A 27,484-nucleotide genomic window follows, 5' to 3' on the forward strand; every position below is an offset into this window, starting at 1 on the left:
TTATTTTAAGAGTGATGTATGAGAGACTTATTTTTAACTTAATATAAAAATGTTTTTAAAAGTATTATATATATATATATATATATATATATATATATATATATATATATATATATATATATATATATATATATATATATATATATAAAAATTAACTTTTTAGTCTTGGGTTTGTTTTAGTATAATTTTGTAATCAATATTTTAACACTTCCTTCTTTAATATTTCTAACCATTACTAGCACCATCTATTGGTGAATTCTTGAACTATTCTTCATATGAAAATTTCATTTCTTAATTAACATGGATTAATTGATCAATTAGTGATATTCATGTATTGTCATCATAAGTGAGTAAGTGTCCAAAATTTCAAGTCATTTGGACAATAGAAAGTGGGTTAAATATCGATTACAAGATTTGTACTAGACAACAAACAGATGAAGTTAAAAGAAGCATGGTAATAATAAAAAGGACTGAATTTATCATCTCTGATGCCAGCCATCCAGCTCACCCCCTGCTTTCACTTCTGCCTGCTGGTAAATGCCACCAGAGCCACCATCCATTTCAGGGACAGTTTTTTCCCTCAGGCCATAAAGTCATTGAACACTCAGATACCTGATCTTACCTGCCATGAGCTGTAACTACCTGCTGTTTAACATATCATTTTGCTGTCTGTTACAAGTGTACTGCTACCTGCACTTTTTGTTTTTACTTTTTTAAATGTTGTGTGATCTATATGTCTGTACAGTTCTGCTTTGCACTATGGACATAATGCCATTTTTTTGTATTTATTTCTTCATACATCGTCTTACTGCCTGCATACAGTATATCTCCCTGCACCCTCTCACCCCCACCCCGAAAACCTTTGGAGAAGAATTTCATTCTGCTCTCACAGCGTGTGTGACAATTAAGGTCCCATCTAATCTAATCTTTGCACATTCTTCCTGAGTATCTGTAGGTTTTCTTTACACATCAGCAAATGAACTGGTGACTTTACGTTGGCCCAATATTGAGTGGGTTAGTGTATGTGGGTGGATGTGGTGCAGTCGACTGGCACCCTGGTCAGGATTGCTTCTTGTCTTGAACTCGGTGCTTCTTGAACATGTTTTGGCACAGCTAACCCTCAATGGGTTTTGTTGGTTTGATAACAGATCATTAAATATACAGGAATGATCCACTTCAACAATGTCAAATTAATTTTACATAACACTATCTTATTTTGTTCTGCTTTTCCCTTTTAAAGCACAATAAAATCTATCTATCTATCTATCTATCTATCTATCTATCAGTTCTTTTCAGCAGTCCACACTGTGTGCCTTGTCAGTTTAAATGAGTTGCATAGCTTTGCAATATAAGTCATTAGCAGGGACTGAATTAGCAACCCATTGCTTTACACATTTTACTATTTTGAGTTATGCTCTTGATCTATAAAACAATAAATCATTTTCTATTGTTCTTATTTGCTTAAAATGCATCTGATTATTTACCATAAGCTATGTGGTCCAGTGGCTGACATGTTGGACTGTGAACAATACAGCTGCCCATTTAATCCCCGCTACTGACTCAGTGTTTCTTATCCTGCCAGTGCTGACATTGTAGAAATAGTGACACAATTATATTGAATGGTGCCCAATGACAAGGTGCGGTGTTCACAAAACTCAAAAAGCACAGGAAACTTTCACAGGTACAGGCCTAGTTGAGAGTAGGAATCTGGAAGGTGAAACTGTAAGCATGACTGGATCTACCATTAGGGTGACTTGGGAGTGCACCCTGGGGTCCTGCTTACAAAAGTATATGTGAAAAAAAAAATGCTCAGTAAAGGAAAGGTTTATGTTTTTACTGACGGGCACTCACAATAACCTGTGTTCTGGCACACAAATCTACATTCTTAAACATAAAGGTTGCCAGAGTGATTCTTCAGAGAGATGTTATAGGGGAACCATTTTTGTTTCCAAAAAGAACCATCACGTGAGGATTCCAGAAAGACCTTTCAAGTATTTAAATTGGTTACAGGTTTCATAAATAACCATGAACAGATGATAATAGATTTGTAAAATGCCACTGTGCTCATGATCTTAAAAGAACTCTTGTCGTATACCATATCACAAGCTAAATTCAGATCGATTTGGGACAACTTAGCACTTACCTAAACTAACGGGCATGATGGACTGAATTGTCTCTTCTCATTTGACAAATTTCTTATGTTCTTATGATTTGCTGCATCCTGCTAGAAAGCCTACCATACATTAAATTAGGAGCTTTTACAAAGCCTAAAGAACCAAATTCATAACCAAAGAACCCTTCCCAGAATTAAACGATTCTTTGTCATGTAAATGTTCAGCAAAGAACAACACAACCCAGTAAAGTGCCAGTATTATAAAGAGTGTACCCCACTCCACGATTATAAACCTATGCAATCAAACCTACATAAAAATATAAGTGGATGGGGCACAATAAGATCAAGCGTCTAATAGGTCATTTTTATGAAATCATATATTGATGTGTTGCTGTGCAGAAAAAGACAAAATGGATGATTATTCAAAAGAGAGACTGGTGTGCTGCGAAATTAAAAATTCAACAGATAGAAGCAAAGCACACTATTTTGTTGTAAAGTATACCTGACATTTACAGCTTATATCTAGCACTCCTAAAACACTAACTGAAATGTGAACAATACTGTGGAAGTCAACGAGACCACTGCAGGAGATTAGATTCTCTAAAAAATGCTAAACTCGATCAAAGTAATCCATAAACAGTCTTTTATTTTATTTTGTGCAAATATGCAAAGCCAAACTGTTCAGTTACATATAATTTTTTTGCCACAAGGTACCATAGAGCTTGTGAAAATGTTTAATTCATATTCATTAACTATCAGGAGAAAGTTAATTTCTAACAAATATAATGTTGAACCCATCAATTTGTTACATTTGTTGTAATGCAGTAATGAACAGCAAAGGAAGTGAAGTCGACCTGATATAAAGTTTTGGAGGTTTTTCTTCTACCTCAGGGCGTGTACATGATTTATTAACATATGTGATTTTCATATTTTGTGAGTATATGCGTCTGCCTGGTGGGGATAGTGAAGTACGGGAGACCCTGGAGCCCATGGTAGTCTTAATCTGACCTTGATTGTAGGGCATCAAAATATATTTAGGAAAAAAAGGTAAAACTTTATTTCCAGGCTGAAAAGGAAAGAAGGTTAAACACATACTGTTTTGGCTATAGCCTATATACTGCATCAGCAACTGAAAAGAAAACAACAGGTAACATAAATAGATGGTGAAGGTGGAAAGAAAGCCAGAGAAGACGAAAGGAAAAAAAGGTAAGATTAAGTGAAAAAGCAGCCATTAGACAAGATGAAGGGAGAAATTAAAAAGTTAGTCATTAATACCTGGACAGATGTAATCCCAGGCTGAGAATGAGTTTAGCGTCTTCTGTCTTTCTTTGAAAAGTATGTCTGAAACCCTGTAAAACAACACAAATGGAGAGATCAGTGTGGTTATAATCAAAAGATGTGAAGTGATCTACAATAGGCTTTGTAAGGTCTTTGATCTTAACGTGCTCCCTGAAATGGCCTGCTAGCTGTCTCCATGTCTCACCTATGTAGATAGCTGGGGACTTTCTACAAGAAATGCAGCAAATAAGATTTTTAGACTGGCAATAAGCCAGTTTTTTAATATTAAATTTACAACAGGGACCAGATACAAGGGTATCGTTGGTGACATATTTGCAGGTGACACAGCAGCTGTTACAGCTCAAAGGGGGGTCCGGTGAGGTTGTGGCTCTCCTCTATGAAGTGAGCTGCAGATGAGACTCTGGTGTAGGTTAGGTAGTCAATGGAAAGAGATCAAGGAAGGACGAGGACTAGAGAAAAAGGGTTCCTCTGTAATGATCAATCTGCAAAATTGGGAAATTGTGTTTGATTACCTGCGGGAGACATAGAGTGTTAGGGTGGAATGGGAGGACCAGCGGGATGCAGGTTTCATTATTAGGGTTTCTCTTAGTGCAGATATTACAAGGTCTGTTCCTGGCTTGATTGAGGGACCTGTCCACCTGTCCTCATCTGGAGTGCTTCCTTATAGAAATTAACCTCATCAGAAGAGTTGTGAAAGTGGTGGAGAGTTATTATTATTATGCCAGGAATGGAAGGAGCTGTAGAGAAGATAACTGTGTGAACCAGTTTTGGAAAGCTGATGGAAAGACTGATATCTCAAAATAGATGTGTTGTGGTGGAAATGCTGTCTATAAACCAGACAGATACTAGAAACTAGTAAAATTATCAATGAATTATTGTAGCTAGCTACTGGAGCAAGAACAGTACAGATACAATTATCGATATATCTTTTGTACAGGTCCGGAACAAAATATAAAAGTCAAAATATAAGAACATGCTACGTCTACAAAATCTACACCTACGTTTCATTAGCTGACTTCAAACTTTACTACATATGAGTTGCAGCTTACATGTTTTCAGGTATTGTTGAAAAGTTAACCAAGCAAGATGCCTTCAGCTTTTGTGCACATTGTTTGAATGCTGCAGAGACTGAAGCCATATCCCACATAATAACATCAAAACAACTAGATGGATGTGTTAATTTCTCAAAAAAAGCATTCTAAAACCTTGTTCCAGATTGTTTCTCAGAAAGGTTTATTGTAATGTAATTTATCCAACTAACTGAAAGCACCACAGCGTAATCTTCACAAATAAAAGTAATTCTTGCATTTTGTTTTACATTTAAATATGATTAACTCTGCATAAGTATAACTTTATACCACTATACTTAGTTTACAGTTCTGGATAACAGTTTCTCAAATAGGTGGATTGTAATGTATCAAACTAACTAAAAGCATAGGTTGATTTCCACAAATATAATAATTCTTGTATTTTATTCTATCTTTAACTTCAATTAACAATATATAAGTAGAACTTCATACTACTATACTTCTTCGTACGTTATGTTTTTCTTTTTTTTTCTGATCCAAGACATGGCGTGCGAAAAGTGAGAATAGCTTAGAGGCATCCTGCGCAGCTTTAAAGATGTCAGATCTTTCACCGGTGAAAGGTTTACACTTTAGGCGGATTCTCGGCTGTTCCTGCCTACATTTGTCCTGATTCCTCCAAAAGGCATCGCGTGAGTCATTTCCTAATTCCCTGTCCCGCGGATGCGAGTCGTCGCTGAGCTCCCGTGGCGCTGCGCTCGAGTATTCAGTCGCTCCGCACTTCACTCCGTCCCTCCTCCTCCTCTCTCGTAGACAGAACAATTGGCTCCTATCACATTTTGCTGTCGATTGAGCAAACCAACCTGTTACTCGTTTGCACAAAGGGTGTTGGCATTTGACTGAACAAACAGGCTATCCCACGGACAAAGAAGGTCGTTTCCTGGTTGCACGTAAGCGCTCTTTTATTTTTTTAACTGACTTTGTAGTAATAAAAGTTGTTTCTGGTATATTTTAGTTTTCCTTTTCCTATAAATACTGATATTCATATGTATATATTTGTATGGTACGCACAGATTACTCCAGGAGGTTACGTTTGCAGCGTTACTACTACCCATGGAGATAACGTGCGATGTACCGTAGACACCCATCTTATTTTTTGGCAGTTCCAGGCCTGCTTATGAGACCTCGTGTGTGATTTGCGAGAAACATCCCACGACCCATGTCGTTTTTAATTGAAACGTTTACATTATCTGACATTGAAAGTCAGGCTAAATGTCACTTATTATATCTGTTGTGCCCTTCTAATGTGGGACTAGTTAGCTTTCTGACTGGGCGTCTACCCCGACTTTGACTTGCGCTAACTGTGCTTTTCATTGGCGCCGTGCGAAACTACTGCCACCTCCCCACTGGGGAATTGCGACCGTCTGCGAGGGGCTTCACTGGGGATTATTCTCCTTGTGTTTACATCCTTAGGATAGTTTGTCAGGCGAGCGTGAAATAGCAAGATCACCCGCGTGTCTTCTAAACCCGAACTTTTAGTGATAATATAGAGGAGATGAGCGTGCTTGTTACCGGCTGGCAACCCCACCTCTCTGCTTTAAGGGTCTTCGTCTGTCTGATGAGGTTGTGCCTTTACGCAACCTTAAGAAAGTTGGATGGCTGTTTAATAATAACTAATTTCATTCCTTCTCTCTCAAATTCCTTAAAAGTCCGAACAACCTTGATAGATTGTACAATTACATTTGAATGGCACTTTAATTGTTAGAACAAATTTTCTTATCTAAAAAATACCGAATATTTATTAATAGTTACTGATTGCGATTATTTGATCATTTCGTTGATCTCTTGTATTGTAAATAATAGTTTTAATAAAGACACGTATAATGACGAAAATGGTAACTTATTTTTTAACTCCTTGAAGACTCTGCACACGTTATGTAAAACGCCATAAACGTTGTGCTTAGCCTGCCTCAAGTTCGCCTGCTAATGTACCTTTCAAGCAGCCACAGCAAACAGTTGCTAGGCACGTATTTGCATAGATTTGCCAACCTGTTCAAGTAAACATCCACGGAAAGGCAGTTAGATGATAAATCCATAGTTGATAATGAAATAAAAAATAAAATTAAGCGTGTCACCCAGTGACTCACGATTATGACTTTAGGGTATACTACGTAAAGCGGGTCCGCATCAAATGCAATGCAGGGCATTTAAGAATATCGCTTGCAACAATTTTTTTACTTTTAAAAAAGTACCTGTTTGTGTTTTATGTACGGATTTAGTTTTGGGTATATGTAACGTTTCATATTCAGTGTGGCAGACTGGCAGCAGCACTGGTGCCGTTCCCGAATGTAGCTCTAATTCTTTCGCTGGGCACCTCAACCCGCGTCCCTCCTCCTGGATCGGGCGAGCACGCGCTGCGCTAGCTTGTGCGTGACGCGCCTTTTAGGTGCATTTTTGGTGTGCTGATTTGCTTACAAAAGTGTATACTGTATTGCTAAAGTGCGGTTTTGAGTTTATTTAGTTTACCAACTCGCATTGTTGTCCAAACGTTTTCATTATTTAAACAATAAAATTATAATTTTTTTTATCTTTGCATTGTGGCTGTGTGACAGTAAGTAGTGTGGTGATCAAAGAGAGTTTGATGTGAAAAGGTAATCGCTTGGTCCGCGCTGAAGCCCACGATTGAAGAAGTAGTCCGCTGAAAATTGTGATTGACCTCATGCAGAGATGGGGATTAACCAGAGATCTCTTAATAGATAAAGCGTGCTTAAATAGTTTTTTATTAATACCCCCAAGAGGAAATTCACACCTCACTTCAACAGCCTGGAGTAGGGGTAGGTCAAGTCGACCTGGAGGGCCATGCTGGCTGAAAATGGTTGATTGCTTAATTATAAATTCATCACTGTCAGTAGCATCTTATTAAAACTTATGGCATGTTAGAATTGCCATTCTTGTAGTTTTTTTTTTCCTTTCGAAAGAAATAATTCAAATTGTAGCCTGAAGCAGACTAGTTATTCTCAGTCCTTCACCTTTTTCTGTTTAGTTTCTTTACAATTACTCTGCTGAGCAAGATTGTACATAATGAATACACAAACGTGTTAATGGAAACAAGTCGAATAACAACTGGTTCCTGCTATTTGCATCTTCTTGCTAATATGGTGCAATTAAAAGCAGTGGATGCAGCTGTTTATGATTAGAATAAAAAAGGGTGGGGAGTCTTAACAAGAGAGACCACTAAAATAAGGCATACATTTGCAGAAAGCGAGTCATCAGCAATAAATGGCTTCTCATCAAGAAATTGAGTTAGACAAATTGGTGCAGAGAGTTCCATGCTTCAGCTATAACATACAGTGCAAAGTCAATAAACTGCAAGAGATAAACCTTTACAAGTAATATACCAGTAAGTCATTTAATATTATTCATGTTAATGGAGATGCTAGTCAGAGAAGCACATGCTTTTTGCCACACACGTTTTAGTTTAGGTTTAGTTTTAGCCGAAGTATCCCTATGTTGGTTTTAGTCATGTAGTATATATATTTTGTCAGAATTTTATCCATCCATTCATTCATTAATTTTCTAAACCTGGAATATTCTGAGTGGGATTACAGGGGAACTAGAGCCTATTGGAGCAAGCATTAGGCACAAGGAGGAAACAATTCATGGACAGGGTGCCAGTACTTCACAAGATGAATGCACAGACGCACACACTCACTCACACTAAGGCAAACTTAGTGTTGCCAGTCCACCTAAATGGAAACCCACAAAGATAAGAGAACCTTCAAACGCCATGCAGAATGGACACAAGACGTGAACCCTAGGCTCCTTATTGCAATACAGTGCTACTGCATTACCTTTGTCGGAAATTACTACGCATTTCTTTTACAATTTACAAATCAAATTTCTTTTAGTCACAGAAAAAGAAGAAAACTTTATAAACACATTTTTTTTGTTACTTTAACTGATTAGTTAAATTTTTTATTTATCTACACATCACACTATATTGGGCTCTCCAATTTTGTGTCAATTTGTATAAATGTGCAAATTCAAATCATGTACCGGTTTTTTGTCATTTTGGGGCCTCCATGTTCTTCCTGTGTTTATGCCAGGTCTTTCCAGGTATTTGTATGTGTAGTCCGGAGCCCTCCACACTGGAGCGCCAAATAAGTTTAGAGGACTTCATTGGGTGCCAGAAGGCTGCCTGCTGAGCTCCACCCGGTTACATGATGGTTAAGATTAGGGCTGTGGAAGGATTATCAGACTCAAATAATTACGACTGTCCATTAAGCCAACTCCATGTACTTGGAGCTCCAGAGTGGAGGCTCTGAACTGCAGATATACCAGACTTGTTTTTTCTCTAGATACTTTTTAAATTCTACACCCTAAATATGAATGTTCAATTAACTGGGAATTCTGAATTGTGTGTGTGGTTTCTCTGTTGGACTGGCATCTTGTGCAGAGCAGGATTCAGCCTCCCTTCCCCTTGTATTGGATTTGGAAGGTTTTGTGGATGGCTTTTTGCTTATATGACCAAAGATGTGATGTTCATTTGATGACTTTAAATTGGCCGGATAAGACTTTCTTTGTATGAACGGATGCTTAACGGTGGGCTGGGATTCTGTTTGGTCATCCATTGAAGTGAGGGTGGACTGTGGTTTCTTGTGGACTGGTAAGGAGTAAGTGACACTCGCTATCTGTGCAACTCTCTGGTTTTGTCCAGGTTCCCAAAACCCTTTGTGTGTAAAAGGGCTTATGTCTTGAATATATTTTTCTACTCTTATAAATATTTTGTGATTGGCCAGTTTAAAGCAGGCTCTGACCAAAAAGGTCAGTCACATAGGGTTTGCCTGGTGTAAGGTAAATTTTAGTAATCTTTAAAACTGTCTTGTTGTACTTCGATGGGAGTAGAGAGGCATGCGTGCTAATCAATTGCCAATAAGATCAAGAAACCTTCAGGCTTCAGTTCCTTGAGTCAATTAAATTTCAGAAAATGTAAAATATAGTATCTCTATAGGTCCTAGATTGATGATGGCAGGAAAATCACCTCCATCATTAACACAACTGGGGGAGTTTTCACACACAAACACACACAGAGCCCTAAGTTTTCTACCAGCAGTAACCGTAAATCTCATCTTCTACTACAAAGACAGGCATTCTTGGTAGACATTATTTTCATATGCACACAACCAATTGCCAGTTGTCTTGTTCCTCACCGTGGCTTTTTGCTGTACATTTTCCTTCCTTTTATTTATCCAGTTTTTTTTTTTTTTTCTTCAACTGTTGCAGCTCCTCCTCGGCATATTCTAGTTCATACAGATAAGGTTCAGTAATTAAACTAAATATTTTATTATCCTAACTTGACATACAAGTGGCAATAAAATATATACGATCTGATACAGAATGAGAACTGGTCTATTCTTAGTAGAAGAAAAATATCATTGGAATAAAGCATAGCATGAGCAGTTGAATCTCTGTAAAGTATGACTGCCACTGTATCATTCACGAAAGGGTGAACAAGAAACGGAGTCCCTGGTATGAAAGGTTACCACATATGAAGTGAATGGGACAAGCAGGCATCTTTTAAAAACAGCAGAGTTTCACAAAAACAAATTATTTTGCAAGAAGATATGGCAGACACCTTTTTCATTTGCACATATACTGGAGAATCTCAAGATGTGAGCATTTCACATACTGTATGAGTCTAATGCATGTATGGTCAGATCAGTCTGAAAGTTTTGAAACACTGATTTGTAAGTTTTCTTTGCGATTGAATACACAGAGCAGCTCATTTCATTATTGTTGGAGAGTCTTGGGTTGAAACTGCCATCATTTTTCTTTTCCACAAACTGTACGTGGCATTGCCAAAAGTCTGGATGAATTTTCCACGTACATTCCAAAGATGTACAGGTTAGGTTAACTGACATCTCTCAAATGGGAACTGTAAGGGTATTCATGGGTGTGTGCTTGAGCATTCCCTAATTTCCTGCTTCATGTCTGATGCTCCTTAGTTAAACACTGACTCCCTGAAACCTTCGACTGGTTAAACTGGTTAGAAAATGGATGGATGGATAGATAGAGGACAGCTTCATAGAAAACAGAATGTTTCGTATTGATGCCAGCCCAAAACACACTACAAAGCCGTCAGATTTGACAAAATGCCCAATCATTTACAAAATCAGCCTTGTAAATGACACAATTTTCTATTAGCCCATTTTTCTTTCTTTAACCAGAATGTTCCAGTGAGTTATTTGTTGTATAAAAGACTAGCTGTTCTACCTGGCGTTGTCCAGAAGAATGATAAAATGTGTGTTATATGTGTAAAATAAATAAAAGAATCAGATCTGACACGTAAAAGATTAGTGAAATAGAAGTAGTTTTGCAACAAAGTATAATTTATAGAACAATAATAATAATTCTCTTAATAGTTCCATAACACTCTAATAATATTGAAATGTTAACAGTGCAGAGAATGCACCGCAGTCATAATGCATAACTCAGTCCCTGAAAGACAAATGACGGTCAAGCAGCAAACATTTTTTTTCTCCTCCCTGAGCAGCAGTCCTGGCGAATGCCCAGAAAGTGTGTGTACAACTCCCTACCCCACCCCAACTATTCCCACCATCCCAAAAGGCTTCTCTTACAGTGACTCAAGCACAGATCTCATCACAAAAGGATCATTTGCTCACTTATTTGCCATAAAGCTTTTTTGTTGGTCATAAAATGAGCATTCAGAAAAGAGGGAGTGGATTTTTGATATGATCGTCTGTTAAAGAGTTAATTAAACTTCAAATGTAAAAATCCTGTTCATTTTTGAACATGCTTAAATATTTTAAAACCAGTAACGGTAAACTGCACGATAACATGCAGTGAATACACTTGACTTGAGCATTCCTAGTTTTCATGCTCTTTCTCTGTACGTTTAACATTCATTTGCTCAGAGGTTGATGCGCTTGCTGTTTCCTGAGTAGTTCTTCTTGTCTCCACCCTAGCGACCCGTTTCTTCTCTTCTTCTGTTGGCATCTTTTTGCGTTAAAACTGATTAAGTCAGTGTTTGTGATGCAATTATGTAGTACGTTTTTCTTAATTTTTCACTTAAGTTGCCTCAAGAATGATTTAAGATATGAAGAGGTAGGGGAAGTGACAGTGAAGGTGGTAGGGATGAGAACTGCACCCGTACACATGCGCCACATGGCCACCCTGCTGGCCGCTGCCGGGAGTTGATTCTGCAATAAAATAAAATGAGGAATAACCTTGGAGGGTCCTTAATAAGGCTCCAAAAACGCATAGTAGACATCACGTAGTATATGTGTACCAAATTTCAGGTCAATATGTCAAACGGTTTGTGAGCTACAGGTGATTTAAAATTCTGGACAGACAAACGGACAGCCACGGTAGCATATTATATATAGAGATCATCAATAATTATTGTGATTAAGACACAGACCTGAAATGAACTTTGCTTTGTTATGTGCTCATCTACTGTGTGTGTATATATATATATATATATATATATATATATATATATATATATATATATATATATATATATAATTCACTAAGGCAAGACACCCATGGAAAGCACGCCGGAAGGGGCGTGGATTCACTAAGCCGCCGACAAGGACACCTATGGCGACGCAGGAAGGAGCAACGCCAGAGGTGAATCGCCATATGCAGCGTGTAAAACTGTTTGCGAGGGTATCCCATGGGATCCTTAAAACAATCCTTTACAACTGAGGTTAAAACACAATGAAGTAAGCAGTCTTTAAAACCGAAGTTTCGGTTACGATGCACGACCGCGGTGCACCATAGCAAACTGTTTTACACGCTACATACAGCAATTCGCATCCGCGTCAAACATGCGTCTTCTTAGATGCTCCTGCAGGAACACGGAAAGTCTACGAGCGTCACAGGTGCATCTGGACTGTGCAAAGACGACAACGACGCAAGTGACGAGTTGGAGGTGGGCACATGAGCGATGGCGGTCCGCAAGTTTTCAGTCACGGACGATTGTGTGTTGGTTCGTTCCTTGCATTGTTACAATGTTGCTTTTCTTGCTGATTTATTACATTACCGATTTTTCAAATGTTAATTTTCTCCCTGTGCTTAAAAATCATTAAAAAACCGGCCTGATTATACGGCCTATGGTACACCGCGGGTTGGCTAGTTTCTAATTATTTTGAAGTAAATTATCACACCAATATCATGTGATGCTCTGGAGATATTGAGGTGAAAAGGTGCAGTGACAATGGTGGCTTTTAGTGAGGTTGCCACAGTTTTTTTTTTTTTTTTTTCTAGATATTTATTAGCCTGTATTCTAAACTGGAGTATACCCGATATAATTGAAAATGTTTGTAGAAATAGGTGTAGCGGTTTTTCACTTTTTGTTTGGACATGCAGACAGAAATTCAATTATTTATATATATTATATGTTTAATTTATATTGTATTATTTATATATAGAATCTATATATATATATATACACATACATACATACAGTGGTGTGAAAAACTATTTGCCCCCTTCCTGATTTCTTATTCTTTTGCATGTTTGTCACACAAAATGTTTCTGATCATCAAACACATTTAACCATTAGTCAAATATAACACAAGTAAACACAAAATGCAGTTTTTAAATGATGGTTTTATTATTTAGGGAGAAAAAAATCCAAACCTACATGGCCCTGTATGAAAAGTAATTGCCCCTGAGCCTAATAACTGGTTGGGCCACCCTTAGCAGCAATAACTGCAATCAAGCGTTTGCGATAACTTGCAATGAGTCTTTTACAGCGCTCTGGAGGAATTTTGGCCCACTCATCTTTGCAGAATTGTTGTAATTCAGCTTTATTTGAGGGTTTTCTAGAATGATATCTATATATATATATATATCTATATATATCTATATCTATATATATCTATATCTATATATATATCTATCTATATCTATATCTATATATATATATATATATATATATATATCTATATATCTATATATCTATATCTATATCTATATATATATATATATCTCTTGAGTCAGTTCCTCATTTTTTGCCATGTGGTTGGAGTTTAAATTAGTATTTTAAATACAAATATTAATATCCTGGCTGCATTGGAAGGTCAAGTGAAAGGCTTCTTCATGCAATATGTACTAAGACATGAAGCCTTTTACTATGCAACGTCAGTTTTCCATGGTTATGATATTCCAGGCCTTTCAAGTCTGTAAGCCATTCTGCAGCTGTTTTTTTAGGCATGATCTGTCTTTCCCATTTGCTGGGATGCACTGTAGCATGCAGGCAGTTTGGTTTTGTGGCCCAGAAAATGGACCTTGAAGCACAAGGTTACAGGTTCAATTCCTGCCCTTGTCTCTTTGTGTAACCTTGAGTAAGCTGTTTAATCCATGTATACTTTACACAAAAAAGGTATGTAAATAATGATGCTGTATCATTATAACCTTTGTAAGTTACCATGCATAAACACATTGTTTGAGTTTATATTTACATTTTACTCCACTTAATGAAGAGCACTATACAAAAATACACTGAATTGAATGAAAAATGATAATGCATGAGCTTACTAGCCAGTCTCGCAAGGATTAAAAAGTCAGAACCTATTTGAACTCTTTTACTTGTTTGGGCAACTTTGAAACATGATGTTCATACTCTCTTACTGTGCTGCTTCAGCATTATAAATCTCCTGAGGCCACCATGATCTGCTCTAGTCCAGCTGTCCCCTTTAATTGTAAATCTAAAGTACAAGCCACGGCCGGCAGAAGCGTACAATATTGAAATATGAACCTAATCATATCTGGCCACACTGACCTCCCATGTTGGTTTTTGTGCAGAACAGACCACTGCTTCTGGGTGCCATTGCCATTTTTTCATATACATGGATAATATAAATATTTGTGCACCATCACTGCTAGACTGTAATTTAAGTGGAAGTTCTCCCAAACATCCAAAATCTGATCCATCCATGCCTCAATTTTCAAACTTGCTTTTCTAGTTTAAGTAAAATGTATTGTGATGTGTTTAAGGATGTCGCAATACCAGTGAAAACTTCTGATACTTAATACCACAGCAAAAACAAATCCGATTACTTTTTATTAAAGTAGTGCAATATAAAATATACACAGTGTGAAATAAGGCGCTATATAGGCGCCCGACCCGGCACAGATTCACAGTAAGGCACGTGTGCAAATAACCAGCCTTTATTTTTCTTCAGCTGGAGGGCACGTCTTCCCCGTAATCCCTTCAGCCACAACACAGTCCCAAAGCACTGCAAAAACACAGACCACACTCTTCCACTGGCACCACCACTCCTTCCAGGCAACCTCGTTCTCTTCCTCCCAATTCTGGCCCTGAGTGGTGGTTTCTGGTTCCTTTTATGGCCCTCTCGGAAGTGTTCCCAGTGCTTGCTCACTGTTGCCAATTGCACTCCCGGGTGGGGCCGAAGATTAGTCCAGCTGGGCTCCGTGACCCATGCTGCGCCCCCCTGGCAGCAACCGCAGATCCCCACAGGGTTGTGTAGAACTCCATCTCCCAGGGAACCCTGCGGGAGGCTGATGCACCATCGTCCACCGGGGGGCTGCCACCAAGTGTCCCGGGGAAGGTACTGAGGAGCCCATAAGCAAAAGGGGTGTCCTGGCCGGGCATGGGTCCCAGCCGCCCGCCACAACAATACATACTAACAGTAACAGCAGCTTTAAAATACTGGTATATCCCCAAGTAGTTACCCAACTATCTTTTAAGTAAACTAGTACTGACATTCATAACTATTAAAATGGGATGTAAGGCTTGAATTTTAATGTGTAGAATCGGTAAGGACCCCCCAGTATACTAACAAATAGGGTTTATAATCTTGGAGGGGGCTTCAGGATAGGGTTTACAGTGTAAAGAAAGACGCATCATGAACTGCTAGATTTGTCTTTGCATGTGTACATTCTAAATTTATTCTCTGACCATTTCTGTCCAGTAACTGAAAACTACTGCTTAAAATCGTTCTAAAAAATAAAATTCAAGCAATATTATATACAGTATGTACTGTTGCGGTAGTTAATTCCAGATACTGTATTTCCGTTTAAACCAACTCTTTAAAGCTGTTATTGTAACAATATGCTTTTAAGATTTGGTTTGTCCGTGAACCAGTATGTCAGGTCTATAATACTTGCTGTTGTACGATTTACATTTTAAATTATTAAATAAAATACTAAAGCATAATATTTTACGCATTAGGTAATGTCAGAAACTCATGGTGTTTAAACTTTCTAGATCTGTCTCTTCTTTTTCAACATTTGTCGCAACTTTAACGCTTCCTGTGTGAAATCAGACATGTCAGTTTTACATGAATCCTTTACTTCAGAACTCCAGTTAATAGCCTTTGTTTCGCTGTTTTCAAGGTTTATGACGCGAGTGATCTGACTTTATTTCTTATTCTTGTGTACAAATCCAGAACATGAAAAATCCTTGGGATGTCGTTACCTGCACTCAATAAATGTACATTCTTCAACATATCATTCCAATATGTGCTTTTGCTTGCAGATTATATTAATGAACAGTAGTTTACCTTCAAAAGTCAAACATTACATAAATTTAATGTTTGAAGGTTTATATTTAGCAATGAAGTATTCAGTTTTGCTGCCTCAGCTGTGTGTTTCGGCGATTACGGATCTCTGTTAACACACAGTGCCTGTCGTATTAATAAGGAGATGAGCCTTGTCCTTCGAAGGATTGAAACATTAAATACATTTTAATTTGTTATCAATGCATGGAGTAGTCCATGTCATCACTGGTGTTGACAAACCAAATCACCACTTCCTTAATGAACATTTACGTATAACATCAACTGCAGTTAAAGTTGGGCAAATCAGTTTACCAGACAGTAAAAACTGCCACTGATCCTAACGGTGCCCATAAGTAATGTAGGGATCATACTGTTAGTGTGGCAGTTAAATTTGTTCCTTTGTACCTTCATTTGCTCACCTAGCAGCACATATTACATTCAGACTTCTCCAATTCATATTTCATTGCTACAAACACCATGTGATTTGACCTGAGCTGCAATTTCTTTTTTTGTGCCTGTGTGAGAGCGGACTCTTTGTCTTTCTAGCATCCATCAGGTCAATTTTAGTGTAATTCGATCTGTGACATGCATCAATATTTATTTTAAAGCAGGGTTTTGAAAGATATTGCTTAAATGGATTTTAAAATGTGTCCTGTTTTATGATGGAGATGGATGACTGCAACAACAATAACTAGAAACTTAAAAAAAAAAAAAAAATGCATCTGGCTTCTAAAAGGTTTTATTTTGAACAAAAATGGAATCCCATCCAAAAATGTGTGTTATACGTGTTAGAGAAGTTTTATGTTTTACCTAATTAGAAGAGAGACTTCTGTGCATGTTAAGTCAGCTGGCAGGATATGGCGGCGCTTTAAATTTCCACATTTGGGTTTTAAGCAGAGGATGCCAGACTAACCTTTGCTCAGATCCCCTGCAGAAGCTCCATTTTGCATTGCCTGTCCTGGAATTAACTGGCACTGATATGCTGCTTATCTCTTATTTTGGTCTCATGGGATTTCTTTCAGGTGTTCATAGCTTGTTATACTTAAAAATTCATGACTGTAGATGGGCAGAGAAGAATATCTGAGGAGTGTGCACCTGGAAGACACTCAGACAAATTAAAGTTTTTAATGTGCTATGTTTTGAATGGCTTCAGTTTTATTTCATTTATGGGTTATTTACAAAACTTAAGAATGCGTCCGGAAAGTCATATTGATATTGGGAGAATTTACAAACTCCAGGGCTTAATGTTGGCTCTAACATGGCAAAGCATAAGTGAGTATTGGTGGGTTTGTGGATAAGTGGTCACTGAAAAGGATGGGTTATCCACCCAGGCTTAAGAGTGTTAGGAGAGGCTTTAGCTTTATATCACTTTGTATTGGAAATAGACAAAAAAAAAAAAAAGGAATAGGTTTTGTTTCTGTAAATATATATCTAATGATAACTTAATGCCCCATCCCAGGTTCATTCTTGGGCTGCCATGATTGAAATTGGCTTATTTTATGAATTAGATTAAATGGGCTCTATAAAGCATGGATGTAAAAGTAAACACTTTTATCACAACTATAGCCGGCAGTGGACTTCTGGCACGCCAGGCAGCTTCTGAGACCAGTAATCATTCATGGCGAGTACATGGAAGTTTGCAGAGCTACAAGTATCTGAGGATTAACATAAACATCAAACAACACTGGTCTGGCAACACAGTGGCGCTGGACAAGAAGATAGATACTTTATTAATCCCAAGAGGAAATAAAGAAGAGACAGAGCAGAGTGTACTTGTTAAGGAGACTTGGGCATTTTGATGTGTGCAGCAAGCTCAGTGGGTTGTTCTACACTGTAGTCTCTGAAGAGAGCGTGTGTGTATGTATGGATATATATATATATATATATATGAGAGAGCGGCTGAAGAAACTTCTCAGGGAAGCCTGCTCCATTACTGAACAAAAACTGGAAGCTGTTGTGGAAAAGCGGATGATGGCAAAATTGGATGCCATCATAAAAAATCCCCTCCAGGAAGCGCTCTCTTGGAGCACGTTCAGCCACAGGTAAATTTCACCATGGTGTGCTAAGAGGCACCTCTGGGACTGTCTTCTGTCCGCTGCCTTCAGGAAATTCAATGCGGCCACTCAATGTAGTCCTTAAGTTTATTTTTATTAATTTATTTGACTGATTGATTGACTGACAGTATTATTTATCCTGTGAGTCCGTATCCTTGTTTATGTTTCTGCTGCTGTATGCATCTGAAATTTCCCCATGCGGCTAATAAAGTTTAGGTTAAATAACTTGGGGTGATGCATTTACAACCTAAAGGAGGTTCTGACTAATTTATATAACACATTAGTATTAGTGAGACCCTGTCTGGAGTACTTTGTTCAGTTTTGGTCTCTCGGCTACAATAAAGACCTAGCAGTGCTAGAGCAAGTGCGCAGAAGATTTTTGGGAATGGGAGGTGTGAGCTATGAGGAGAGACTGAAGCAGTTACCGCTTTTCAGATTAAGGGGTAACATGATGGAATACTTTGAAAATGTGAAAGAATTAATGCAGTGAAATCCAGCTGTTTCTTCAAATTCTGCAGTAAAGACATGATAGACAACTTTTTAAAGAAGATTTTATACTAAATGTTAAAAAACTTTTCTTCACATAAGAGACCACTGACACATGAAATAAATTACCAAGCGGTGTGGTGGATAGAACAATATGAGAGACCTTCAAATCTCAACTTGATGTTATTTTGGTTTACCAAGGTAAATAGAATGGACACTCTATCTCGTCACTGTTTTCTAATGTTTGAGTGAGGGTAGGAATTGAACCAACATCTCTGTGGTTTACAGTTGAGTATTTCATAAACTCTCCATGAATTCATCCTACTTGATCCAATTGTGGGGTTGCAGTCTGTCCTCTTAGCATTGGATACAAGAATGGAAGCCTGCCTACTCCTGACACTCCCATACACCATTGCATTTAAGGCTAATTTAGAAAATTCCCATTAACCAAACCTGTATGATGAAAATGGGAGCACTTGGTGAGCTTCTAAACTGGTTATGTGGGTTCAGTTATTGGATCGATGCAGTTACCCGTATTCATTAAATGTGATGTGAAATTTGTCTCTCTTTTTCTTACACACGCGCACACATACTGTGGTGTTCAGTTATTTTTATTCACATGAAATTGTGCCAACACAGAAGAGTCCAGAGATGACTGGTACAGCCTAAAAAAACAACAGCGCTGCTTACTTTCCCATGTGTAATATCATGGGAGTCTTTACCTAAAAATTCTATAGCACAAACTAAAATAGTAATTAAACTATTCTTGGTCATTAAGCCTAATCCTTTCATTATATGAATAAAAAACTTAAAACTAACCCAGACTACTACTTTTCTTCTGAAAGTAGGCAGTTTTTTTTCCCCCCTCAGTGTCTGCTATATAAAGTAATTACTATGCTGTAGGCAAATGAATCTTCAGGCTTTTGGCACAGTATTCGATGGGAAGAGCAGAGCATTTTTTTCCAGTTTAAGTTTGCTTTCAGGAAAAAATGAAACCCAGGCACTCAGTCAGGCTTGTAAAGTTAATTGACTAAAAGGCATCTGTGTGTGTATGCATAGTAAACAGTTTATGGGTTTTTAACCCTCTCTTCCTCCACAGTTTATAATAATGACATTTAGAAGTATATACTCCACTTGTAATAAAGGGAGTTCAGATTTTCATCCACCACCACATGTGCGTGTTTTTAAGTTGAAAGTGAATAGTGTATACAAAGATCTATTCAGAAGCAAAGCGCTTGTGTTGATTTCTGAAATATTTCTGAAGACATAATGAGAGATTTCAGTCTGTATCAATAGATTTCCTTTTTCCTGTTCTACGGATGTTCATTTAGCCACACAAATGAGTACTGTACCTAGAAATTCTGAGTTTGTTTGATTAGGTGTTGTCCTTACCAGCCATCACCTCCACAAGATAAATCCAAATTGCACACAATCAGAGTATATGTTCTTCTAGTTCAGTAATTTTAACAACTACATCTGTGCTTTCTGACTTTGCTTTCTCATTTGGCCTTTTGAAACATTTCTTGTAACGTATTGTCCTAAATCCCAGTTAATCCATTTCAGTTTACAGGGGAGCATGCTGAGTTCAAGGTAACAACCAACCTTGGATGGGTGCTAGGCCATCGCCAGCCCATTGCTATACACTGCACACCCATACTCCCTCACATGCGGTCGGTTTAGAATCACTAAACATGTGCGTTTTTGGGATCTATAAGTAAAAAAGGAATACCCAAAGGGAGAAAGTGCACACTAAATACAAATGGCCAGTGGGCATGAGTTTCATACTCGTGATTCTAGATACTTGCTGCCTCTGAATGCTTGTCTAAAGGGATATTAGCCTTCAGTCGTCAAGGGAGGAAGGGTGAAGCAGGTCCTGCTGGAGGCTACAGCAATCAGAGTTTGTTATAGAGGAGATTAAACATGATTCAGAGGTGACCATTACTGTCAGTTTATTCTGTATTTAGGAGTGGCAGATTCTCTTCTTGTAATTTTTGACAGTATATGGAAGTTGAAATAGCAGTCTATTACATTACAAAAGAAATGTGGACAGCATTCTAGGCATGTGCAGAAGGATACAGGCCAGGACGTCATTGCAGATTATTTTTCAAATGTTATCAATTCATCGCCCGTTGTAGAACCCTCTAAATAAACTTTTGTGTTGCTGATACCAAAGTTTAACCAGGTAGCATTTTACTTAGGATGCAAATAATGTGATATCTCTAAAGAACATTTAATTAAAAAAAATCTCACACACAAATTGATAACACTAGCACCATCAAACAAAAGGTTCTAACCACCCTCACAGAAGACATTGAGCAATTGGGCATTAAAGTGTCATGTAATTAAAGGAAACGGACAGGATAGTGGCATATTTGCAACTGCCAGGAGTCAGCTTGTTAAGCCTAGGGTGACCATATTTTTTGTAGTTCCATACTGATACACAATTTATTAGTCAAGTGATCAAATATGGTTTACACTTGGAATGGGTGGAGGTTGGTCCACCGTGGCGTTTCCTGTGCATTGATAAAGAATGGTGGAGAGAGGTTTGTGGCACATTTCACACTTTTTAAATGGCTGGCCTGATAAAAATGGGACATTTTGTTATAATTATTACATGGGATATGTTGCCTGAAAACGGGACTATTCTGGAACTAACAGGATGTCTGTTCACCCAAGTTAAGCCTTAAGTTTTTTAAGTTTTTTAAGCCTCTTTTTGCGGCCAACGCTAGGACTGGCCATTTGTATTTATTGTGTTTCTAAACTCTTATTTATTGATGCTGTGAAAAGGTGGGCCCAGCGCTTCCTTCTGTGGTGTTTTAGGGGTTTGTTTTGATAGTTTGTTCTTCAAGGCATTCATCTGAAGTAACTTGGCTGGGGAAGATATTTTGCACTGTATCAGTAAGGTTTTTATATCTGTATTTACATAGTTTAGCAGTGGAGCTGATTGTTTTAGATAGATTATTAATCCCAAGGGGAAATTTGCATAATCCAGCAGCAGTATACTGATACAAAAAAAAAAAAAAAACTATTAAAGAGTAATAATGCATGTAAAAAACAGACAGTAACTTTGAATAATGTTAGCATTTATCCCCCCCGGGTGGAATTGAAGAGTCACATAGTGTGGGGGAGGAATGATCTCCTCAGTCTGTCGGTGGAGCAGGACAGTGACAGCAGTCGGTCACTGAAGCTACTCCTCTGCCTGGAGATGACACTGTTAAGTGGATTCTCCATGATTGACAGGAGCCTGCTCAGTGCCCGTCACTCTGCTACAGATGTTAAATTGTCCAGCTTCATTCCTACAATAGAGCCTGCCTTCCTAACAATTTTGTCCAGGTGTGAGGCTTCCTTCATCTTTATGCTGCCTCCCAAGCACACCACCGCGTAGAAGTGGGCACTTGCCACAACTGTCTGGTTGAACATCTGCAGCATCTTATTGCAGATGTTGAAGGACGCCAACCTTCTAAGGAAGTATAGTCGGCTCTGACCTTTCTTACACAGAGCGTCAGTATTGGCAGTCCAGTCGAATTTATCATCCAGCAGCACTCCCAAGTATTTATAGGTTTGCACCCTTTGCACACAGTCTCCTCTGATGATCACGGGGTCCATGAGGGGCCTGGGCCTTCTAAAATCCACTACCAGTTCCTTGGTCTTTCTGGTGTTCAGGTGTAAGTGGTTTGAGTCACACCATTTAACAAAGTCTTTGATTAGCTTCCTGTACTCCTCCTCCTGCCCACTCCTGATGCAGCCCACAATAGCCGTGTCATCAGCGAACTTGCACATGGCAGGACTCTGAGTCGTATTGGAAGTCTGATGTATATAGGCTGAACAGAACCGGAGAAAGTACAGTCCCCTGCAGCGCTCCTGTGTTGTTGACCACAATGTCAGACCTGCAGTTCCCAAGAGCACATACTGAGGTCTGTCTGTAAGATAGTCCACGGTCCATGCCACCAGGTGTGAATCTATTCCCATCTCTGTCAGCTTGTCCCTAAGGAGCAGAGGTGGGATGGTGTTGAAGGCGCTAAAGAAGTCCAAAAACATAATTCTAACAGCACCACTGCCTCTGTCCAAGTGGGAGAGGGATCGGTGTAGCATATAGATGATGGCATCCTCCGCTCCCACCTTCACCTGGTATGTGAACTGCAGAGGGTCGAGGGCGCCGGACCTGTGGCCTCAGGTGGTGAAGCAGCAGCCGCTCCATGGTCTTCATCACATGTGACGTCAGAGCAACAGGCCGGGAGTCATTCAGCTCACTAGGACGTGATACCTTTGGGACTGTTGTGATACAAGATGTTTTCCAAAGCCTCGGGACTCTCCCCTGTTCCAGGCCCAGGTTGAAGATGCACTGTAGAGGACTCCCCAGTTCCAGCACACAAGCCTTCAGAAGTTGTGGCGATACTCCATCTGGACCCGCTGCTTTGCTGGCACAAAGTCTCCTCAGCTCTCTGCTCACCTGCGCTGCTATAATTGTGGGTGAGGATGTCTCTACTATGCTGGTATTGGCAGAAGGATGGTTGGAGGATGCAGTACTCGAGGTGAGAGTGGGTTAGGGTGGTCAAACCTATTAAAGAAGTTGTTCATTTGGTTTGCTCTCTCCACATCTCTCTCGATGGTGGCACCCCACTTCGAGCTGCAGCCAGTGATGATCTTCATCCCATCCCACACTTCCTTCATGCTGTTGTTCTGCAACTTCTGCTTCAGCTTTCTCCTGTACTGCTCCTTCGCCGCCCTGAGCTGGACTCGGAGTTCCTTCTGCAAGCGCTTGAGCTCATGCTGATCACCGCCTTTAAAAGCCCTTTTCTTCTGGTTCAAAAGGTCCTTGATGTCACTTGTAATCCATGGCTTGTTGTTAGCATAGCAGCATACTGTTCTTACTGGAACTACGATGTCCATACAGAAGTTGATGTAATCAGTTGTGCAGTCAACATCCTCTTCAATTTTCTCACTATATGACTCCTGCAGTATATCCCAGTCAGTGGTTCCAAAGCAGTTTCTCAGAGCCTGCTCTGCCTCAGGGGACCACTTCCTGAATGATCATGTGGTTTTAGGTAGCGCCTTCACTCTTAGTTTGTAGTGAGGCTGAAGCAGAACCAGGTTATGATTCGCTTTCCCAAGAGCAGGCAGCGAGGTGGCGCTGTATGCGTCTTTAACGTTTGCATACAGTAGGTCAATAGTCCTATTTCCCCGGGTATTACAGTCCACATACTGGGAGAAGGCAGATAATGTTTCGTCCAGCGTCACTTGGTTAAAGTCTCCAGCGATTAGCACAAGTGCCTCAAGGTGCTGCGTTTGTAACTTAGCAACTGCAGAATGGATGATGTCACTCGCTATTTCTGCGTTCGCTCGAGGGGGATGTAAACAATAACAATCACGTGTCCAAACTCTCTGGGCAAGTAATAGGGACGCAGACTTACGGCCAACAGTTCGATGTACCTGCAGCAAGTGGAGATTTTAACGTTTACATGTCCTGAGTTGCACCACTTTGTATTGATATAGAGAGCGACACCTCCTCCTTTTTTTCCCCGCTGGTATTTGCGTCTCTGTCCGTTCTAACTGTGCTAAACCCGGGTAGCTCCACGTTAGCATCTGGGATGGTAGTTGTTAGCCAAATCTCACTAAAACACAGCAAGCTGCATTCTCTGTAGGTTCTGACATTTTTCACCAACCCGGCTAGTTTGTCGATCTTATTTGGTAGTGAGTTCACATTTCCCAGGATCACAGAAGGCACCGAAGGTTTATAGCGCCACTTTCTCGCAAGCCGCTTGGTTTTATTTCTTGGAGCTGGCTCGGCTGCCTCGATATCGTCTTCTTACCTAGTCAGGTAAATAGGGAACCACATCGGCACGGGCATTTCTTCTCGGCGCTTGAACTTGACAACTTGAATAGGCGAGTCTTGTCATGTAAAAATCTATGTCAAGTAGTAAAAGCAGTAAAAAGTGTCCAGGGAGCAATTCCTCATAAAAGAAAGTGGTAGAAGTGATCAGTTGAAATAGAGAATAATAGAGAAAAAAAAAATAATAAAGTCATACACAGAGCTGCTGGAATGGCTGCCACTCCTGGCGGCACCGGAAATAATTTAAAAAAAAAAAAGCTGTATGTTTTGGTGAACTCTCCCTCTGGTATATTTTTTTAACTTAATACTTTGAATCAGTTATATGCATATGCTTTGATGTGATTTACATAATTAGTATATAGTAGGTGATGCCAAGGACTGTGGAGTTGGTACATAAAACCTTTGACTCCACAATTTATTGTATCTCCGACTCCTCTATTTGTAATTAGACTTCAATTTACTATGTTGGTTGAAAGCACATAACATAAAAGGTACAAACCATCTCTTTACTGCCAACATGAATCATCAGGCTACTTTTTAGCGGCCTAACCTGTTAGTTTGGGTTTAAAGGCTTTTTTTCATATTATTTAATAAAGTTAAAAACACTGAATGATGAACACAAGACAACATTTGGAAAATTTATAAAAGAAGCTATTTATTATGAAAGGCTAGAAGAAATTGGTATATATGAAATTGGCAATTTTAACACACTATAAAACTGTCTCCGACAGTTGGCTGTCTTCGACTCCACAGCCCTGCTATTTCTGCAGCCAATGCCCCACTATTAATAATACCATCTTATGATGTTAAAAATTTATTTTGTTTGCAACACCCTCTGCTTAAAACATTTTTCTGTTACTTTGTCGTCAGTATTACCGTGGTGTTCTATTTCTGTTGTCCAGCCGTTATTGTGTAGGTGCTATTTTAGCGCTGTGTGCGTGCAATTATGCTTAAAATCCTTTTTTAAAAAAACACATGTTAAATACATATTGCTTTCAATAATTGTCATCTGACTTGCAAAGTAGTTTAGAAGAAAATAAATAAGTGAACCTTCCTGAGTTTGTTTTCATATGTGATTGGTTACACTTGATCTTAACTGGTCCATTTTTAGTTAAAAAAATGGGAGCCAAGTGCATGCACTGAACTGGAATGTTATTTTGACTTAAGATAGCAAATAAAGAAAATATCTGGCTTGTTAAGGAAACACATGAACTAGCCTCAGGTACTTAATCTTGTTTTCTAAGTTGGTTAACATGAGGCCTGGCCAGAAAGGTTTGCGACACAGTTTTATTTTAAGCATTTTATGATAGACTCGTTTGAACATAATCATAGGCTACATAGATGTGTTCTATTTGATACACCCCTTCGTTTTCTGGATATTCTCTGTCATCTTTGCTCCTGCAAGGAACAAGAGCATGTATGCCATCTTGTGACACTCTAAAACCAACACTTGTTCACAATTCCAAATACCTTCTCATAAATCCCAAACGTTTTCCTAATGATGGTGTCTTTAATGGCTAAGAGAGATTGGTGACCCAGGGCGGAGAAAAGAACACATCTAGTGTTTGTGATTATTACTGTGTGTTAAAAAATTTCCACATTTTTGAGAGGTTTGTGAAACATTTAGTAGTTTGAATGTACGTATCTGAGGTAGTAGTTTGACCTGTGTGAAATCACCCTTTTCACATTCAGGAAAAACTGGACATGACTTTCCTGTCCAGTAGCCCCTAGATTAGCGATTTTCAACCTTTTTTCTCTTTGTGAACCCCTTTAAAAAAACTGAATAAATTGGCAAACCCCCTGTGTAGTCATTACGCTATAGTAAATAAAACAATAAAATTGGATTATTAAAGTTTATTTTCCAGATTGAATAATAAATGATTCATAATGAAAAACCTAAACATAATCGTAAAACATTTACAGACAAACATTGATAAAACTAAAGTGATAGCTACAAAAAATGAATACAGAATACAATTAAAACGGAACATTCATCATAGTAAAGCTGACAACAAAATGGAATTACCTTTAATGTTAATGAATGCCAAATGGTTCTTAGCTAACTTAGGTTAAACTTGAAAAAACCCTCAATGGGATATTTGTGCCTGTTTGATGGAACAAAGAAATTCAAAATTTGGTTTGATGTCTGAAAGTTTGAGTCTTAGATCAGGTTCTGCATTTAACCAGTTTCTGTATTTATTTTTCAGGTAAGTGTATGTTGAAAATCCTTTCTCACACAGATATGTTGTATCAAAGGGTAATAAAAGTTTAATGGCTTTTTCTGAGAAAACAGGATATTCATTTCTTACACTGAGCCAAAAGTCAAATTAAAGAGTGAACTTTTAGGGAACTGTGAGAGGATAAATCAATGAGCTTTTCTTTTTCCAGTTAAAGTTATAGAAGTATATGAACTTATATATCCTTGAAAAGGACTACGTATCCAGTTGTTTGATCCAGATATATTAGGTCGATTCGGAAAATAGTCATTGAAAGTTAATTGAAGCTGTTTGAAATGTTCAGTAATACCCCTTCTAATATTTTCGTTAAGTTGAATTTAATTTTTTGATAAAATGCTGCTGAGAGAACCAAAACATTCATACTCCTTCATCTCCAGACATTGAATCCAAAAGTTTAACTTTTTTAGCATGGCTTCTATTCTGTCGTGCACACTGAAAATGGTGACACCTGGGCCTTGTAAAGACAGATTTAAATAATTTAAAAAAAAATATCAGCTACGTATGCAAGTTTTTGTAGCCAAAGAATTTTGAATATAAAAGATGACAAATGAAAAGGATGGTCAATAAAAAAAATGCTTCAACTTCAGGCTTCAATTCAAGCAAGCGGGTCAAAATTTTGCCACGAGAAAGCCATCTAATTTCTGTATGAAGTAGTAAAGAAACGTGAAGGCTTCCAAAGTCCTCACAAAGCGCCTGGAACAGACGAGAGTTTATAACACACGATTTTATAAAATACAGCAATGAGTTCATTCAGTATTCTCGTTGATCTAATTTACTCGTGCCACAAGACCAGAAAATTTTCCGGTCATTGATTTTGCACCATCTGTGCATACACCCAAGGAAAAAGACCAGTTTATTCCATTTCTTTCAAAATAGCCATTGATCATA

The 27,484-nt window shown here is 38.5% G+C and overlaps 1 protein-coding gene across 1 annotated transcript in view; it reads left to right on the top strand.

Annotated features, from left to right (window-relative positions):
• The first annotated feature begins 5,177 nt into the window (after nucleotides 1-5,177).
• The window catches only part of LOC120541726 (FXYD domain-containing ion transport regulator 3-like), a 48,701-nt gene continuing 26,394 nt past the window's right edge, over nucleotides 5,178-27,484 (top strand). The window contains exon 1 of the mRNA XM_039773623.1: nucleotides 5,178-5,387. The gene's annotated coding sequence lies outside the window, so the exon portion shown is untranslated. The remainder of the gene's footprint in view (nucleotides 5,388-27,484) is intronic.

The sequence above is a fragment of the Polypterus senegalus genome, chromosome 12 (assembly GCF_016835505.1).
Source record: "Polypterus senegalus isolate Bchr_013 chromosome 12, ASM1683550v1, whole genome shotgun sequence".
NCBI lineage: Eukaryota > Metazoa > Chordata > Cladistia > Polypteriformes > Polypteridae > Polypterus > Polypterus senegalus.